This window comes from Lactuca serriola, chromosome 6, assembly GCF_051521515.1.
Source record: "Lactuca serriola cultivar US96UC23 chromosome 6, Lser_US96UC23_V15, whole genome shotgun sequence".
Classification (NCBI taxonomy): Eukaryota; Viridiplantae; Streptophyta; class Magnoliopsida; order Asterales; family Asteraceae; genus Lactuca; species Lactuca serriola.
The window spans coordinates 198637434-198649474 of NC_136413.1; the positions used below are offsets into that span (position 1 = coordinate 198637434).

General features: G+C 33.8%; 1 protein-coding gene and 1 long non-coding RNA gene across 2 annotated transcripts in view; both read right to left on the bottom strand.

Annotated features, from left to right (window-relative positions):
- LOC145059408 (uncharacterized) overlaps nucleotides 1-12041 on the bottom strand; it is a 191912-nt gene that overhangs the window by 29816 nt on the left and 150055 nt on the right. The gene's annotated exons all lie outside the window — the stretch shown is intronic.
- Nucleotides 20-9577, bottom strand: LOC145057767 (uncharacterized). Its single transcript, XR_013686182.1, has 3 exons — nucleotides 9143-9577; nucleotides 1158-1264; nucleotides 20-523 (listed from the first exon to the last, which is right to left on the bottom strand). It is a non-coding gene; the product is annotated as an uncharacterized LOC145057767 (long non-coding RNA).

Genomic DNA, 12041 nt, shown 5'->3' on the forward strand with positions numbered 1-12041 from the left:
ATGTAACAAACTCCACAATCAAATGATTTTAAATATTCTTGATTCATTTGTGACATTCAATCATAACAATTTATTTCAACTATTTGCTATAAACAATAAGATCAAAGCATATGATTTGTAACAATAATTAAAATAGAAACAAGAGCCTCCAACAAATTTGAGGCTTGTGTTAATTCAACCGGTTCAATAGCCGGTGGTTGTAGCTGAAAACTATTTTCACAAACAGACAATTGATCGTTGGCCGCACGAGCATTCTCATTGGCAGCCACATAAAATTTTGAGTCCACAAGTTGCTTCACATGTATAAGGTTCGCCAAAGCAATCTGAGCATCTATCACACACCCTGAAACCCTAGCTTTCACTTCTGGATCACTCACTTTGTTTACTAGTGACTTAACCAATGAAGGCAAACCCTTGGCATCTTTGATAGCCGCATCAATTGAAATCTGTGCTAAAACTTCAAGATTTTGTGTTGGAGAACGTGGATCGGTTCTTAAAGTGTCCAGACAGAGAGATTTTTCATCTGGAATTTCGGTACAAATGTCATCGATTAAGTCTCCCTTAGTGGGAAATGGAAAGGAAGTGGTTAAAAATGCAAGAAATAGAATATGCATATATGAGATTTCAAGAGAAAAGGCCATGATGATATTGTTTTGATGCTTTTCTTGTTTTGTTTGTGAATTGGGTGGTATAAGTATGACTGCAAAGGGTGAACATATGGAAGTCAATTAAATATTTTAATTAACGTTAATTAATGTTTATAAATATTTATGATTAATGCAATTGAATGTGTAGAGATATTGTAACTTATTGTGCGCCATATTTTCTTATCCTTTTTTATACTATGGGAGTTTTTGGTGGCATTTAAAAAGTGAGGGTCGTATATTCCCCATAGCCTTAGTAACTATGTATACCCTTCTTTTTTTTACTTTGATCTAATAGGAAATTAATTTCAATTTGCTAAAATAAACAACAATCAGAAGAAAATGAATAGTAAATACAATTATAAAAATGCATGTATTTCTTGTAATTTTGTTTTATGAAAGTTAATCAAATAAATTGTTATTTCTTGCATTTCGCCCCAAATATAATGCTCGATGGTAACTAAAGGAAATGCATCTATAAAACTACACTAATCTGGAAAAGAAAGGACTAACTTCAGCAATAGTTTAGTTATGGCTTCTCGAGGCTTTAATCTTCTTTCAGCGATAAAACCCGTATTTCCAGCAATCTCTAGTGACAAAGCAGCATACAACATGTTGTACTTTTGTCCCCATAAGCATAACAAGTTGAACATAAACAGAACACCATCAGAACATAAAAATATTTTAAAAAAAATAAAAATAAAAACAGAAATAGATAATAATAAAAAATCATTCCAATTATAACATTGTACTTTTATTATTATTAGGTCAATGTACTTTAATATTTTACCTAATTCTAACAGTGATTATTTGTTTGTATTTAGATGACATTGCAATAGACGATGAAAAAGCATCTTCTTTTTAATAGCATGTGGTAATTTAGTTGCTATATCATCTTTTTACAGCGTTTCTTTTATAGCCTTTTGGTAAGTTGGTTGTTATTATATATACCTTTCTATAGCCTTTGAAAAGTTTAGTTTCTATTATTGTGTATCATCACAACGTAAATAGATACATTTCCTACTTCATCATGATTGTGTGTTCCTTCACCTTGAAAGCTGAACCTGATGGTAGATATCATTTAGCGCGCGCACACACACACACACACACACACACACACACACATATATATATATATATATATATATATATATATATATATATATATATAGTACATAAAAGTATAAAAAAGGAACTGCATGCATAAGAAAAAGTTAAGAAACAAACATGTTTTCAGGGGCTAAATGCAAGAAATAGCAATGCACTTCCACTTATTTGTGTATTGTAACTTGTAGCTAGAGATGGCAAAAAAACTCGTACCCAATGGGTGTTAAAGATCATCACTAGCCCAATAAAACAAATATTATTTAGAAGACTTTAGCTTGTTCTAGAATGCTCTAGAAGATTCTAGAACATTATGGAAGACTATGGAAGACTCTGGAATATACCGGAAGAGTCTAGAATACTCTAGAACGACATGGAAGACCCTGGAAGGATATGGATCATTCTAGAAGACACTGGAGCAACCTAGACCTCTCCAGAACATGGTAGAACGTTCTAGAAACATATGGAAGCATGTAGAGTATGTTAGATAGTTCTAGAGTTATCTAGTATGTAGTAAATGTATGCTAGTATCTAGAACCTTCCTAAGAGGCCTATAAATAGGTATGGAGCTCATTTGCTCCAAACCATCCAAGAAAGCCTCAAAGAAAGCAAAGTGTATAGTAGTCTCACAAAGTGTAAGTTCTCCTTAAGTGTCTTAATAAAAGTCTTGTTGTTTCCCATATAAAAGAGTCGTGTTCAACAATCTGGTATCAGAGCAAGGTTTCTTGATAGTGAGAACGAGTGATTCTCGTTGTATCGTGAGTAGTTTGTGACTCTGCAAGTTTAGTATCGAAACTAGCTTGTTTGGTATTACCGAGGTACTGCCAACACGATGGGTGATCTCCAAGTCGTCGGAGGAATCAAGAAACTCAACAACAACAACTACAAAACGTGGGAAACATGTATGAAGTCCTACTTACAAGGACAAGATCTATGGGAGGTCGTTGGTGGAAGCGAAACTACGCCACCAGAGGAAGACGTTAATGGTGCTTTACGTAAATGGAAAATCAAAGCAGGCAAAGCAATGTTTGCCTTGAAGACCACAATCGAAGAAGAGATGTTGGAGCATATTCGGGATGAGAACACCCCGAAAGAAGCTTGGGATACGTTTGTGACGCTTTTCTCAAAGAAGAATGATACGAGACTACAACTTTTGGAGAACGAGCTATTATCAATCTCACAACGTGACATGACGATTGCTCAATATTTCCACAAGGTCAAGTCGATATGTCGGGAGATTACTGAACTAGATCCGCAATCCGTCATTGCAGAAGCTCGAATGAAGAGGATCATTATCCATGGACTGAGGCCGGAATATAGAAGCTTTGTTACTGCTGTACAAGGATGGCCCGCTCAACCATCACTTGTAGAGTTTGAGAATTTGCTGGCTAGCCAAGAAGCTATGGCTAAGCAAATGGGAGGCATCACGCTGAAGAGTGAAGAAGAAGCACTCTACACAAGTAAAAGTCGGAGGAATTTTAAGCCACCTCCTAAAGAAGGATACAAAAATGCTGACAAAGGGAAGAGTCAACCAGGAACCTCACAACCATGGAGATCTCAAAAGACCGACAATAAGAGTTCTCGGGGGAGGAGGTTCGAAGGCAACTGCAACAACTGTGGAAAGTGGGGCCACATGTCCAAGGATTGTTGGTCAAAGAAAAAGTCTGTGGAAAGCAATGTAGTAACTTCCAAAAAGGAAATAGAGGATGAATGGGATGCTGAGGCATTATGTGCCATAGAAGAAAATGAGTTGGCACTCATGACAATGATGGGAGAGCGTATCAACTATGAAAATGACTGGATCATTGATTCAGGATGCTCCAATCACATGACTGGCGATCAGAACAAACTACAAGACGTGAAGGAGTACAAAGGGAGTCGCATGGTACTTACAGCCAACAATGCACGACTTCCAATTGCTCAGATTGGAAAAACGACGATCATGCCTGGTAATAAATCTGACATGGTGTCACTACATAATGTGTATCACGTGCCAGGTATGAAGAAGAACTTGTTGTCAGTATCGCAACTAACATCGTCAGGCAACTACGTCTTGTTTGGCCCACAAGATGTGAAGGTCTATCGAGATCTTAAAATATCAGAAACGCCAACAATGGAAGGACGAAGAGTGGAGTCCGTTTATGTGCTCTCCGCAGAGTCTGCCTATGTAGATAAGACTCGTAAGAATGAGACAGCAGATATATGGCATGCACGGCTGGGACATGTTGGTTATCACAAGTTGAAGGTAATAATGGAGAAATCCATGCTCAATGGCTTACCTCAACTTGAAGTTAAAACAGATGTTGTTTGTGCTGGATGTCAGTATGGTAAAGCTCATCAATTACCATACAAGGAGTCAAATTTTAGAGCAAAGAAGCCACTAGAGTTAATTCACTCAGATGTGTTCGGTCCAGACATCCGGGATGCGGTACATGGTGACGTTCATTGATGATTATTCGAGATATGTGTGGGTTTTCTTCATGAAAGAAAAATCTGAAACATTCTCAAAGTTTCTAGAATTCAAGACAACGGTCGAAGGAGAAGTGAGAAAGAAGATTCGGTGTCTACGCTCAGACAATGGAGGAGAATACACCTTAGAAGAATTCAATCGCTATCTAAAAGAATGTGGTATACGTCATCAATTCACATGTGCCAACACACCTCAACAAAATGGTGTAGCTGAGAGAAAGAATCGACATCTTGCAGAAATTTGTCGAAGCATGCTACACGCGAAGAATGTCCCAGGAAGATTTTGGGCTGAAGCAATGCAAACTGCTGCCCATGTGATCAATAAACTTCCCCAACCAAGGTTAGGTTTCATCTCACCATTTGAGACACTAAGGAACATGAAACCTACTGTTAGCTACTTCCGAGTATTTGGCTGCGTTTGCTACGTATTTGTGCCTAGTCATTTACGTAGCAAGTTTGACAAGAAAGCAGTCAGGTGTATATTTGTTGGATACGACAATCAAAGAAAAGGGTGGAGATGTTGTGATCCAACAAGTGGAAGATGCTACACTTCAAGAGATGTAGTGTTCGATGAAGCATCTTCATGGTGGTCCTCAGAAAAGAAAGTACTACCAGACTCGGAAAATATTGAAGAAGTTTTAAAACAAAAGATGGGGGAGCAAACTGCACATATTTGGTCAAGTGTTGATACACCTGAAGATCCAAGCGACACTGATGTCATTGAGCAAGAAGTAACTCAAACAAGTGATGCTGGTGAAAGGGAGTCGCCGCCTCCACAACTTCGAAGGACAGAAAGAATCCGAAAGCCTAATCCCAAGTATGCTAATGCGGCCATTTTAGAAGACGGTGTTAAAGAGCCGGAGACATATGAAGAAGCAGTTAAGAATAAAGCATGGCAGAAGGCAATGGAAGAAGAAGTTACAGCCTTAAAGCAGAATCAAACGTGGGAACTGGTACCAAGACCAAGAGATATAAAACCGATTTCCTGCAAGTGGGTTTATAAATTAAAACGATGCACAGATGGATCAATTGAAAGATACAAGGCTCGTTTGGTGGCTCGAGGGTTCTCACAACAATATGGACTGGACTATGATGAAACATTTAGTCCAGTGGCGAAGATAACTACTGTACGGGTGCTGCTAGCTCTTGCGGCTAGTAAAGACTGGAAATTATGGCAGATGGATGTGAAGAATGCTTTCTTGCATGGAGAATTAGATCGGGAGATCTACATGAACCAACCAAAGGGATTTGAGGATGCAGTCAATCCCACTCATGTGTGCAAGCTGAGAAAAGCTCTTTACGGATTGAAGCAGGCACCAAGAGCCTGGTATGGTAAGATTGCTGAATTTCTTACCCGAAGTGGTTATTCAGTTGCACATGCAGACTCAAGCCTGTTCGTCAAAGAAAAAGAAGGGAAGTTGGCAATTGTGTTGGTTTATGTGGATGACTTGATCATCACCGGGGATGACGAAAGAGAAATCCATCAAACAAGAGAAAATATATCGGTGCGATTCCAAATGAAAGAGCTGGGGGAGCTTAAACACTTCTTGGGGTTAGAAGTTGATCGTACAAAGGAAGGGTTGTTCCTCTGCCAACAAAAGTATACAAGAGATATACTTCAAAAGTTTGGCATGTTGGAGTGTAAGCCAATATCAACACCAATAGAGCAAAATTCCAAGATATGTGCTCATGAAGGAAAAGAGTTGGATGATGGAACGATGTATCGACAACTAGTAGGTAGTCTTATCTACCTAACTTTATCTCGGCCTGACATTGCTTATGCAGTTGGAGTTATGAGTCGATACATGCAAAGTCCGAAGAAACCTCATTTGGATGCTGCCCGACGGATCTTGAGATATGTCAAAGGTACAATTAACTATGGTCTCTTGTATAAAAGAGGAGAAGACTGCAAGTTGGTTGGATATTGTGATGCTGACTATGCAGGAGACCATGATACCCGAAGATCAACCACTGGGTATGTGTTCAAGCTTGGGTCGGGACCAATATCATGGTGTAGTAAAAGACAACCAACAGTATCATTGTCAACCACGGAAGCGGAGTACAAAGCAGCGGCCGTAGCAGCTCAAGAAAGTACATGGTTGGTACTCCTAATGGAGGACTTACATCAAAAAGTTGACTATGCAGTACCACTTCATTGTGACAACCAATCTGCAATTCGGCTGGCAGAAAATCCAGTATTTCATGCTAGAACAAAGCATGTGGAAGTGCATTATCACTTTATCAGAGAAAAAGTCTTGATGGAAGAAATTGAGATGCGGCAGATCAAGACCGATGACCAAATAGCAGACTTGTTCACCAAAGGGCTGAGTACTGGAAAATGTGAAGGTTTTCGCTGTCAGCTTAACATGGTACGAAGAATGAGGGCTAGTGTTGAGGGGGAGTGTTAAAGATCATCACTAGCCCAATAAAACAAATATTATTTAGAAGACTTTAGCTTGTTCTAGAATGCTCTAGAAGATTCTAGAACATTATGGAAGACTATGGAAGACTCTGGAATATACCGGAAGAGTCTAGAATACTCTAGAACGACATGGAAGACCCTGGAAGGATATGGATCATTCTAGAAGACACTGGAGCAACCTAGACCTCTCCAGAACATGGTAGAACGTTCTAGAAACATATGGAAGCATGTAGAGTATGTTAGATAGTTCTAGAGTTATCTAGTATGTAGTAAATGTATGCTAGTATCTAGAACCTTCCTAAGAGGCCTATAAATAGGTATGGAGCTCATTTGCTCCAAACCATCCAAGAAAGCCTCAAAGAAAGCAAAGTGTGTAGTAGTCTCACAAAGTGTAAGTTCTCCTTAAGTGTCTTAATAAAAGTCTTGTTGTTTCCCATATAAAAGAGTCGTGTTCAACAATGGGTACCCTAACCCGAGTTGATTGGGTAAATCCCCGAGTTGACCGGGGACAGGGATGGGGATGGGTATTACCCGAATACAAAAACCGAGGATGGGGATGGGGATGGTTCTACCTGTCGGGTACCCATACCCGTACCCGAAACCGGCTCCGATGGGTACCCGATATATATATATATATATATATATATATATATATATATATATATATATATATATATATGGTTAGGTTCATGTGAGACGGTCTAATTTTGTGAGACCGTGAGACGTATTTTTTATTTTTTTTAGTTAATTCAAGTTTCGAAAATAATATTTAAAAAAAGAATTTTTTGACTTTTCCATTTATTTTGCATTTTAAAATTATTTTTAGAATATGTACAATGTAATATTCTATTTAGAATATTTCACGTATTTTTCAAAAAAAAATAGGATTTTTTTTAGTTAATTCAAGTTCCGAAAATAATATTTAAAATTTTTTTTTTAGATTTTTCCATTTATTTTGCATTTTAAATTTTTTTTTTAAAATATGTCAGTGTAATATTCTATTTAAAATATTTCACGTATTTTTCAAAAAAAAAAACGAGATTTTTTTTTATTTTTTTTAGTTAATTCAAGTTCCGAAAATAATATTTAAAAAAAGAATTTTTGGATTTTTTCATTTATTTTGCATTTTAAAATTATTTTTAGATTTGGTCTCACGGTCTCACAAAATTAGAATGGTCTCAAATGAACCTGAACCTATATATATATATATATATATATATATATATATATATATATATATATATATATATATATAGTATTATTTAGGTTTTTATTTTTTATAATGCATAAGAATAAGAAAATATTCAGTTGACAAAGGTTTTTTAACAATCAAACATATAGTTTTGGGAAGACTTTTTATGTATTTTTTAGCAAAAAATATTAAATTTGTAATCTTGAATGTTATTGTTCATGTTTGAAGACATTAAGTGATTATAGTGTTTGATATTAGTTCTGCTAGTTTTTGTTTTCTTGATTAATATATAATTATGAGTTATTTTTCATAAAAGTTCATAACCTTGTAGATTTTTCATTGGGGATGGGGATAGATTTTTAATCCCCGATGGGGATGGGGTCGGGTATGGGGAACCGGGAACATGAAACCCGGTATACCCGTACCCATTGCCATCCCTACTTGTAGCATCCCACTCTCATTTCTATCTATATATGTACCCCATAAAAGATGTTTTTCAGAAAGAATGAAAACGAAGTAAGTAGAAAGTAGGTTTATGTATGTCATGCAAATGTAACATGGAGTAGCAAGTAATGGGTTTAGGCATATAGCGAGTCCGTGAAAGAGAATATGAAATGAAGTAATATTTTAATCTCAGCCAATACGTTCTGTTATATGCAGGGGCGGAACACAAACATAACAACCAAGGGGGCCGGAACCAAAACTATAAAAGTTTTATTACTCATATAAATTGGATACCTCCAACTAGTGTACTATTATATTACACTCTTTTTATCAGAAATATATCAAAAGTAAAGACTACACGTTTTCTTTCTTAATGGACGAACTAATTGCAAAAAAACATGTGTGATGTACTCTAAATTTTGTTCATATTTTTTTGGTATACGATACAGGTTTTTTTTTTCTAAAACTTGTATGTATTTTTTTAAATTACACCCTTATAATTATATACAAGTTTTAAACTATACCTTTTATTTCTAAAATTAAATTTTAGATTACATCGTCTTTATTTAATGTAACTTTTTACATTTTAGTTATATAATCTATTTAATTAATATATTTTCTATGATTTAATAAAGAGTATTATAATTATGAAAAAAAACAAACATAGTTTTTAAATGTTAATTATCAAATATTAAAAAAGAAAAGAAAAAAGCAACGACTTAGCAGATTTAGCAGATGTTGAGAAGTGTGTAGCTCATCTTGGATATCATATCACATCTCCTTTTAAAATCTCTTATATATTTCTCTTTGTACAAACCCTAAAACACTATAATAAGAATATACAAAATGAGAGGAAAAACGACTTACAACTAATCAAGAATTCGAGATTGTAGAGGTGAGATGGAGACGTGATAATCCGAAGGTGCTCAGGCGATCGGAGTTGTGGAAGTCAGAGAGGCACTCCGGACGGAGAGACTGAGCGGCAGCGACGATTCAGCGACTCCGGAGCCGGAGAAGAAACCGATGGTGACGGAGAAGGCGAGAATAAGGAGGCGAAGACATGATTAAGAGCTATAAGTTTCTGGTTTTATCTTTGACATGTTTTCCCCTTCTTTCTTTACTTTGTAGGTTACTAAATAGTTCAAATTTTCAAATTTTATTTTTGTACAATATCCTCACTTCCGTCAAAATAGGATAGTTAGCTATTTTGAATTTGTGGTTTTTATTTTTGTGGCTTCAAATTCTTTTAGTTTCTCAAATATGTGCCTTTCTTTGGGATTAACTTGAAAATAATTTCAATGTTTAATCCATTATTACAAAAAACGGGAGGGGCCGATTTGTTGTTATTTCTCAGAAAATAGAGTTTACGGTTGTTGTTTGTATAATATTTTTTATTTAGAAGATAGAAAACCGGGGGGGCCATGGCCTCCCCTAGCCCCTTCTTAGCTCCGCCACTGGTTATATGTGATCGACTATTTAGTCAAATGTTTAGCTTTGAATTTGCTTACTTATGTGAATAGAACGTTCTGTTACTACAACTGCATCTATTAATATATTATGCATGTGATCCATTTTCCATGTAACAAACAGATTCTTTATGTATGATATTCAACAAATTTCATTATAACAATTTGCTTCAACTATTTATTATAATCTATATATATCAAATAGTAGTAATCAAAACATATGCCTGGTAATAACCATAAAAATAGAAATAAGAGCCTCCGACCTATCGAATGCTTGTTTTAATTCAAGTGGCTCAATAGCCGGTGGTGTTAAAAAAGTATGTCCGCATATAGACAATGTGTTGTTAGCCAAACGGGCATTCTCATATGCAATACCATAACGTCTTGACTCCAAAAATTGCTTTGCTTGTGTAATACTCCCCAAAGCATTCTCAGCGTTTCTCACACACCCTGAAATCCTTTCTTTCACTCCTGAGTCCCTCACTGAGATTTGCAGTGACTTGACAAATGGAGGCAAACCACTGGCATCTTTCATGGCTGCATCAAATGAAATCTGTGCTAAAACTTGAAAATTTTGTGTTTTAGAACGTGGGTCAGCTCTTAATGTGTCTAGACAAAGAGGTTTATTATCTGGCATTTCGGCACAAACATCATCGATTAGGTCTCCCTTAGTGGGAAGTGGAAAAGAAGTGGTTAAAAACGCAAGAAATAGAACATGAATATATGAGATATCAAGAGAAAAGGCCATGATGATATTGTGTTTTGTAAATTGTGATGATCTTCTAGTTTTGTTTGTGGCATAAATAGAGTTGTGAACTCTGAAAATCAATTAAATGTTTTTATACGGTTTAAAACAAGTATAAATTGTATTTGGTTAATGCCATTGAATGTGATTGTCGGTTTATAGAGCTATTGTAACTTATTATGTGCCTTATTTTCTTATAATTTTAGAAATTTGGTCGTTCTTTTTTTCTTTTTGATCGAATAACAAATTTGTTTCAATTTGCTTAAATAAACAACAATCACAATGAAATGTATAATTAATTCAATAATAAAAAATGCACGTATTTGATTTTTCTTGTAGTTTTGCTTTTTGAAAAAAAAAATCTTATATATATATATATATATATATATATATATATATATATATATATATATATATATATATATATATATATATATATATATATATATATATCATACATACTTATAAAGCTAGCATTTTTCTTGAATCTCATGCATTTGAAACTCCCATAACTTTTCAATTTCTTTATAATAATAATTATAATTTGGTAATTAGGTTAAATAAATATCAAATCTAAAATGTATTCATATATAAAGTAAATTTCAATATTAAAATAATATCTTTAATTCTACTTATAAAATTATGCTTTTTAACTTTTAACATATTATACTTAATTTATTAGTTTTAATATATTGTTGGATGTAAACCATTATCATTTTAAATGTATAATTTTTAAACAATTTGTATAAAATACTTAAATTATTAATTAAAATATAACATTATAGGCTCAACTTAAATATAAATTTTATTTAACTTAAACAACTCAAAGATTATTTTATAAATAGTTAAAAGTGATAAATTGTAGTGTCTTTCTAATAATGATTGTAAGTTGGTTAATAAGGTTAAATAAATATCAAACCTAAAGTGTAATCATAAATAGACTAAATTTCAAATTTAAAATAATATCTTTACTTCTATTTATAAAGTTATGTCTTTAAATTTTAACATATTATACTTAATTTATTATATTTAAAATGTTGTTGCATGTAAACTTTTATCAGTTTAAAGCTACACTTTTTGAACAGTTTGGACAAAATACTTAAATTGTTAATTTAAATATAACATTACAGTGTTAACTTAAATATAAATTTCAGTTCCACTAAAAAACCAAATAATATTGTGTAAATAGTTAAAAGTGACAAATTATAGTGATAAATGCAAAAATTAAATTGTAATATTAGTTTAACTAAAATATTTCCTAAATATATTTATATAATCGTTAAAAAAATTTCAAATAAGTAGCTTAAAATAACTTATAATAACAATAGTTAAAAATAACTCTATATAAATGATTATATTGTTACCTTTAAAACCAAAAAATAATGTTTGATGTTTTAAATAATTATAATAATAGAAATTAAAACATTAAAAAATTAGTTAAAAATAACAACTATAAATAATATTAAACCATATATAATATTTAATTTTATTAATGTGTAACTCACGAGTAGAACTCATTCAAACGATTGAGATTATGAAGTTATAATAGATTTAT